Source organism: Podarcis bocagei (genome assembly GCF_964188305.1).
Source record: "Podarcis bocagei genome assembly, chromosome: 3".
NCBI lineage: Eukaryota > Metazoa > Chordata > Lepidosauria > Squamata > Lacertidae > Podarcis > Podarcis bocagei.
In genome coordinates this window covers 10,296,390-10,304,552 of record NC_138127.1, presented here as the reverse complement: position 1 = coordinate 10,304,552, position 8,163 = coordinate 10,296,390, and the positions used below count along the sequence as shown (strand labels likewise).

At 42.9% G+C, this 8,163-nt stretch overlaps 1 long non-coding RNA gene across 2 annotated transcripts; it reads right to left on the bottom strand.

Moving 5' to 3' along the window:
• Positions 1 to 1,630: 1,630 nt before the first annotated feature.
• On the bottom strand, positions 1,631 to 5,029 carry LOC308584501. Of its 2 annotated transcripts, XR_014006849.1 has the most exons (4): positions 4,315 to 5,029; positions 3,612 to 3,666; positions 3,323 to 3,368; positions 1,631 to 3,201 (listed from the first exon to the last, which is right to left on the bottom strand). It is a non-coding gene; the product is annotated as an uncharacterized lncRNA (long non-coding RNA). The 2 variants fall into 2 exon arrangements; XR_014006850.1 differs by lacking the exon at positions 4,315 to 5,029 and having other exon boundaries at positions 3,612 to 4,176.
• Between the last annotated feature and the right edge of the window lie 3,134 nt (positions 5,030 to 8,163).

Sequence of the window (8,163 nt, the reverse complement as noted above, 5' to 3'; positions counted from 1 at the left end):
AAGCCCTGGCCTTGCAATATTTTATGTGCTGTTTTTCAGCATCTGAATGCGTTTTCAACATTTGAATGCATTGCTTTTGTACATTGCCTAAGGCGAATAAGTCCAACAGTATGGAAATAAAAGAAACCAATATATTGTGAATTTCTAACTGCACTCTTAAAAGCACCAAATATATTTATTCTGGCATGCAAGAGAAAATAGAGCTGAAGGCAAATGCATATATTTCAAGGAAAGATGGTTACTCTTGTATAACATTTGATTCTTCTGCTGATATTTGAAACTTTCCGTGCCTGTTCACATTTTATTTCAGAGCAGGAGCTGACGTCAACTGCTTGTTTTGCTTTCCGGTTATGTGCTTTGTTTCCATTCTTGTGCATGGACTACTTGAGATGGAGATGACAAAGGTAAACTGAATGCTCCTGAATGTGTCATGGTGAAAAGAATTTGCCCTTTGACCTCTGGCTCCCTGCCTGCTGTCAGAAATTAATACTTCTAAATGTCTCCCATCAGGTCCTCTTTGAGGAAGCAGGAGAGTGAAAAAGTAATTGCCCGACTCTTATTTCTTCCATTACATCTCTACTTGGGGGGTATTCAGAGTGGTGCCCTGGGAATTCTACATTGCTTGTCTATGTTCAAATGAAAGATGCATATTAGTTCTGCATATTACTGAACGTGCCATATTCATATCAGGCTATTTCTTTTTCTTTTTTTCCAGCTTAAGAGTTATAGCTCTGCATGGAAACAGCTTCCACTGAAGTCAGGAGAGCCCTGCCATGCAAGGGACAGGAAAATATACTGCTGTTTTTAGAGCAGAAATAAAACCCTAGGAAGCCCCTCTATTATTTATCTCTCCCTGCTTGCCAGGGATCTTTGCTCATCCCACAAACATAGCACTCATTTGCTGGTACCATCATTAGCTGGAGGTGTGTTGAGACAGTCAAGTGAAAGAACACAGAAAGAGATTCCACGTAAGGGTCTTTCAAATGTCACCCTAGCAGTGGGCGGATTCCACATGGCTAGGATGACCAAACCACACCAGGGGTGTGTAGGGCCTTCCTGACCATCGCATCAGCTCCTTGTGGCATCATATTCCAGTTTAAAAGCGAGTTCTGGATTTTGGGAAGCCCTCAGAAAGATGACACCTGGTGACATCCTGCGGCCTACTAGCAGACCCTCCAAGTGTCTCTATTTTCCAGGAACAATATTACAGAAGTCACCCCAGTTTCTTTTCTTTTTCTTATAGTTTTCCATGGTCTCCCTCATAATTTCCAGTGTTGCTGCTTATTATACTTATTCCATATGCCATCTTCTCCACAGTATTCAACTGCTGATCTTCATTCAAATCCTACCCATGTTGTTGCACGTTTACAACGCGTGTTCTCCTTCATGGGGAGCATGTATTGTAGTGGGGTCTAACAGGGCACGCCCTCTTAATTACTGGGCGGGACCATTTGGATGGCCATGACTGTGACTGGGCCAATTTGGGTTGTTGGGGAGATTTTGATGTTACCATTTAGAGGGTTGGCCCGAAGGTTATATATTCTTGGCACACAGCTTTTTTCAGCCTCTTTTGCTGCGTGCATCGGATCGCTCACCCACCCTCCCTAATTTAGGGCTGTTGCATTTGACATTGCTATGCCTGTCATGGGGTCATCTGCTTTGGGGGCAGGGGCCTGGTAGGAATTTTGTTCATTTGGCAGATTGGCTGGTGCCATTTGGTTTTTTGCCTACTGCGCAGCAAATCGTCACAACCTGTAAGGTTGTGGATAGGCATTGGTTAAAATTTGGTTGGTGGAGGGGCAAGGGTTGGCTGTGCCTGCCCCTCCAATGCTGCTACTGCAAGGGAATTCCATTAAAGGAATCCAGGGGTTTGCCATGCATTTGTCCGTATCCCTGGCAAGGGGCTAGGGCCGTGCAAGCCCCTGGGAGCATGCAGGGAGGGGTGACGGTCTGGTGCCCAGCCCCATTCTCTCCCCAATATTGTTTTCCCTTACTGACTTTCGCTGAAATCCGGAAGTCAGTTCTGTCCCGGGGAGGGGACACATAGTCGTAACCAATGCCTAAGCAACCAACCACATTATGTATTTTAATAAAGTTGTGGCCAAAATTATGCCAAAAACCTTAAACAAAAATTCTGTGTAAATTGTGGTTTATTTAGGGGGTGGCTTGGGGACCTCGACACGCAACAATTCTTTAAATATTCAACACAAGGTTTCCACTCCTCCTTAAAATCTGCCCTGGCTTGGTCTCCGATTTCCATCGTTAAATTTGCCCATTTGGCATATTCTGTCAGTTCTAACTACCACTCTATGTTTTATGTTTTTATATGGTGGGCGCTTCCCAGAGTGGCTGGGGCAACCCAGTTAGATGGGCAGGGTATTATTATTATAGCGGATGTCCCTATTTCCATCGGAGAAGGGTTTGAGGTTATGTACTAGGTGCACAGTGGTTGCTCATCATGAGAACGTAGGATCCTGCCTTTATGGAGTCAAACCATTGGTCCCTATTTAGTGCAGTGCGGTTTACACTAACTGGCAGCAGTTCTTTAGGGTTTCAGGCAGGGGTCCATACCTGGTGAAGTCAGGGATCGAACCTGTCACCTTATGCACCCAAAACATAGGCTCTGCCACCGAGCCGTAGCCCTACCCACATCTCAGCCCTGCCTCTGTTGTTAATAGCTTTCTCTATGACTGCCAAGAGCAGGGGTCAGCAAACTTTTTCAGCAGGGGGCCGGTCCACTGTCCCTCAGACCTTGTGGGGGGGCCAGACTATATTGGGGGGGGGTGAACGAATGCCTATGCCCCACAAATAACCCAGAGATGCATTTTAAATAAAAACACACATTCTACTCATGTAAAAACACCAGGCAGGCCCCACAAATAACGCAGAGGTGCATTTAAATAAAAGAACACATTCTACTCATGTAAAAACACGCTGATTCCCAGACCGTCCGCAGGCCGGATTTAGAAGACAATTGGGCCGAATCCGGCCCCCGGGACTTAGTTTGCCAACCCGTGGCCAAGAGTCAAGCAATTTCACTTTGGATCTCTTCTGTGTTCTGCTTAAGTTGGGCAAAGGTTATCACTGGAGAGATGTATCTGTACACTGAAAACTCCATTGAGCCTGTTGTTCCCTTTATCTGCGAGTCAAAGTTTCTGTCTGTTCTTCTCCCCCATATAGCACAACAAAGCACGCAATCATCTACAGAGATAAGAAAGCAACAACTGAGCATTTCAGAAGCCGTATTTGGGCTGCAATGAGGTGGCAAAGACCACAGGGTGCTTATCCTGCACCAGGCACAATTTAAAGCATTGGTAATTACCTTTAAAGTCCTAAGCAGCTTGGTTCGATGATACCTAAAGGACTGCCTCCTTCCTTAAAATAAAAAAATTCCTTCCAGTAGCACCTTAAAGACCAACTAAGTTAGTTCTTGGTATGAGCTTTCGTGTGCATGCACACTTCTTCAGATACACATCTGTGTATCTGAAGAAGTGTGCATGCACACGAAAGCTCATACCAAGAACTAACTTAGTTGGTCTTTAAGGTGCTACTGGAAGGAATTTTTTTATTTTGACTATGGCAGACCAACACGGCTACCTATCTGTAACTGCCTCCTTCCTTGTCAGCCTGCTTCCTGCCCCTGGTAGAAAGGCCTTTACATCTCACCTAGAAGAAACAGAGGGCAGCACATCGAAGGAGTGCCTTCTCTGTGCAGCACCCAAAATGCAGAACGACTTACTCTATGAAGTTTGGCTGCTCACCCTCAAACCGCCCATTACTGTTTTCCACCGGCTAGTGAAGACTTTTCTATTCTGTCTGGCTTTTGCCTTTGCCAGTCAGAAAATAAGTACTTTTTTTGGAAGTACACCTTTGAATTTGAAGCTTACTTATTTTCTAAAGCCTGTCATGGCTCCTCTCTGGTAGCCATGTCTCCCTGCTTCGAGCCTCTGACAGAAAGACTGTGTTCTTAAAATAGACGTAAGGCATGGGATTTTCTTCTAAATAAACGAACAATTCAGTTTGAATCTGCGTGCTTCTCAAATAAATAATATTAATTAATGGCTTGTTCTCCCTCATTTCCATCACTCAACATATAGAGAGAACTGTGGTGGAAACTACACACATACAAAAAAACGCTGTAAAAATGTTTTTTTAAAAAAAATGTTTTGAAAAACACATTGAATTTTGCATAGCTCTGTGTCACCATCTAGTGTCACATTTGTATATTACACTTTACATTTACTGTATAGCTGAGTCCTGTGATGAAAGGAGCTCGCGAATGTAGGCCTTTCCAAAAATGCCTCAGTAACTTACATCAAGCGTGGAAATGGCATTCAAAATGGCAGCCTTGATAAAATCAACCACTCGTCATCAGGGCAACCGAGAGTATTGGCAGAGCTGTGTCAATGCCCCCATTCCATGGAATACACAACATGGGCCAAATTAGATGAGAAGCAGGAGATAGGAAGCAGCTTTCTGATACTGGTGCCTGTCTGTTGTTCTTAAAATGCAGCCGTGAATGCTACAAAGTTGATTGGAGGGGGTGTAGAAAGGGTGCTCAATCCAGTTTCCATAAAAATAAATAAACCAGAATTCTAGCCATTAAGAGTAGGAAGACATGCTTGGAAGTATGGGAATAAAAATCTAATTAGTCAGAAGGCTAAATAAGGATTCCTCTGAGTGAGTTGAGGCTGCCGTGTCTTGTCAAGCTCCAGGCCTGTTTCCGTGATTAGGAAAAGCAGAATGAAATATACAAAAGGGTATAAATTATGCAAAATAAATAAAATATGTAAACAAGACCAATCTTCGTAAGCATACTGATTCGGTTTGCGCTGAATTTGGATTCCCTGGATGCATAATTTTAACATTGTGCATTCTTTTTTGAAAGTGGGGAATACCAAGTAGAAATAGTCAACAGGTTCCCCCCCTTCCTTCTGCTACTGTGTGTGTTTGTGTGTGCAATACCTTTGCTATAGAAATGCATAGCAAAGTCACTGTCTTTCAGCCTAACCTACCTCACAAGGTTGTTGTTGTGAGGAGGGGGAGAATTATATAGGTCCCCTTGAGCTCCTTGAGGGAAATGTGCAATATACATGTAATAACAATAATGAAGTAATAAAATGCTTGGCCAGCCAACCCTCGAGTTTGTTTGAAACCACAACAACACAAGCTGTATTTTAAGAATTTTACTTCCCTCACAAACCAGCATCCTGCAACTGGAGCAACTAATTGTAACATGTTCATTGCTTAGAAACAAATTATAAGTGGGAACTTGCTTTGCTGAGTTCCCTCATATGGCGTAAAATGCATTTTGCAAGAGTTTTATAAACATAAAAAGGCAACCTACAGCTAGGCCTCAAAGGGCCTAGTAGCACATTCTACAGATGCACAAAGCACAAAGCTGTTTTTCCTTATTTTCCTTTTTTTTTTTTACATGTTGCGTTTCAAAGTTTGAAGATTAAACACATAGCCGTGGTTTAGAAAGCGTAAACATATAGTTTTCCGCTTGACAACATAATATTTCTAAGTGGTTTCTCCCTCCCTCAATCCCCTTTTCTGTTTTCATGGACTCAGAGCTGTGCAGTGCCTGTTGGTTGTTTTCCAGCAAGCATTGCATGAATTATTCAGGGCAACCCTAGTTAAAAATGTGTGTTCAACATCTTCGGTGTTCCTTTAATTCGGTTAAGTGATAGAGTGAATTAACCTGACTGACGTCTTTTTAAATGAAAACATATCCTTAACCTACAGCAAAGTTTTCTCCTTTTTTTGCTCTGATCTCGTTCCAAACCACATCCCCTGAAGGATTAATGCTACAGAAACTTGTCACTTCAGTTGGATCTGAGAGATATGTTGAGTACATTATTATCTCAGTAGGTCATCCAAGAAAATCTGCTCTTCTTCTTCTTCTTCTTCTTCTTCTTCTTCTTCTTCTTCTTCTTCTTCTTTTGCATATTGATGGAAGATCCTTTGAATAAATTGACTTGCATAAGCTGGAGGAAAAAAATGGATTAGGGAAATGATCCACAATGTCTTATTTTCTTACGGTATGGCCAGCTGTATTTACTCAGGATACATCAAGAAATGTGGGGGAACAAAAATAAAATAGAGCTAATTTGTTCTACGATGAGTGGCCACCACAACATGAAGCATGAAGCATTTGTTTTGAATATCTTTGTACTGTATTTCCAGGGGAGGAGATGAAGCAAAGGTGGCAATGGGACCAAGGGCAATTTTAGGCTCGTCACCTCTTGGAGTGACTTCACAGCTAAAAGCCTGATTCTGTGCATGTCTGCTCAGAAGTAAGTATAGGCAACAGTCAATTGACATGCGGTTGTGTACAGCTGCATCACGCTGAACCCAGAGGTGACTATAACAATGGCAAAAACGGCTCTAAAAGAGCCCCAAAGGGCAAAAAAGTTGCAAAAACAGCATCTAGCAATCCCAGGAGTCCTTGCACTGACTCTTGAGACCTGTGGAGATCTGGGAGTTTGAGCAAGAAGATTTGGAGGGAGCAATTGTGGCGGAGTTTGGCCTCTGGTAAGTGCTGCTGGTTGTTGTTGTTTTTTTTATAGGGGTTTTCAAGGGTTTGCAGAGGTTCAGAAGGCGTTCGCAGGCTTTTTCAATGGTGTTTCAAATATACACAATTCAAATATACACACAGTTCAGATATACGTGTGGTGCCTTGGAAGTAACCCTCGCATCAATGGGGAGTTGCACATGTAAGAGAAGTTGATGTCCATCAGATCAATATGGGCTACGAAATATGGGACCTTGGGTTTTGAGAGGGGAAAGCTAGCTTTTAATCTCTACCCAGCCATGAAGCTCACTTGCTTGACCTTGGACAAGTCAACATCCCTCCTCTTTAGCCTGTTTGTTGCTACAGTGGTGCCCCGCAAGACGAATGCCTCGCAAGACGGAAAACTCGCTAGACGAAAGAGTTTTCCGTTTTGGAGGTGCTTCGCAAAACAAATTTCCTATGGGCTTGCTTTGCAAGACGACAATGTCTTGCGAGTTCCTGCTGGGTTTTTCCCCTCCCCCCCCCTTTTCTAAGCCGCTAAGCCGCTTATCAGCTGATCCGATCAGCAGATAACCCGCTAAAAGCCGCTAATAGCGCTAATCCGCTAATCCTTCAATGGGCTTGCTTCGCAAGACGAAAAAACCGCTAGACGAAGAGAATCACAGAACGGATTCTTTTCGTCTTGCGAGGCACCACTGTATTTGAATAAATGACAGACAGTTGCAAAAGTGCTTTGTGCATTGCGATGGTCCTCTGTGGGCACATTCTTAGCCTCCTAGTCTCCAGAATGCACATTTGTTATATGTTTTTATTGTTGCACTCTTTTAAAAAACAAAACAGGACACATCAATGGTTCTTGTCTGTTTAATGTATTCCCAGCTCCATACATTTTTTTTAAAAAACACCCCTCTAGATTTACCTTGCTTTTTCACCAACTACTAACATTAAAATAAGCTTAAATCATTTTTCTTTTGGGAGAAAATATCTCTCCCCTTCATGATGGCAAGGTTCTCAGTTAAAATGCTCCGTGTTTATACAGCCAGAGTGCAGTGCAAGGTCTCCCAACAGGAGGTGAATTATTTTGGAAGTTCATTATCAAATGGGATCGTATTTTGCTGCTGTGACAGCTGCCAGCTGTTCTCAGTGGGTGTGCGCACCTCGGCCATCTGCTTCCCTTATAAATGTATGAACAGCCCTGAGTGTGCCAGAATCCCACCTGGAAGGAATTAAGCAGATGACTGTAGGATATCGGGTCTACTAGTTCTCATCGGACCATGATTTGCGCAGCCACTGTTACAAAAGGGAAATTTCAGTGCAATCCTACGCAAGCGTATCTGTGGCATAGAAAGATGGGGATAGAAATAAGATCTAAGAATAAAAGGAAACCATGTTTACTCTGAAGGAAGTCCCACTGTATTGGGCTTGCTCCCAAGTAAGTGTGCATAGGATTGTGCCCCTAGTCTATCACAGATGCTAATGAAGGATGGGTGGGAAAGGTGCAGAAGTACAAGTAATAATAATAATATTTATACCCCACCTATCTGGTGGCTTACGGCATATCTAAAAACATAATAAAAACATTAAGCATTAAAAACCTCCCTATACTGGGCTGCCTTCAGGTGTCTTCTAAAATTTGTGTCATTCTT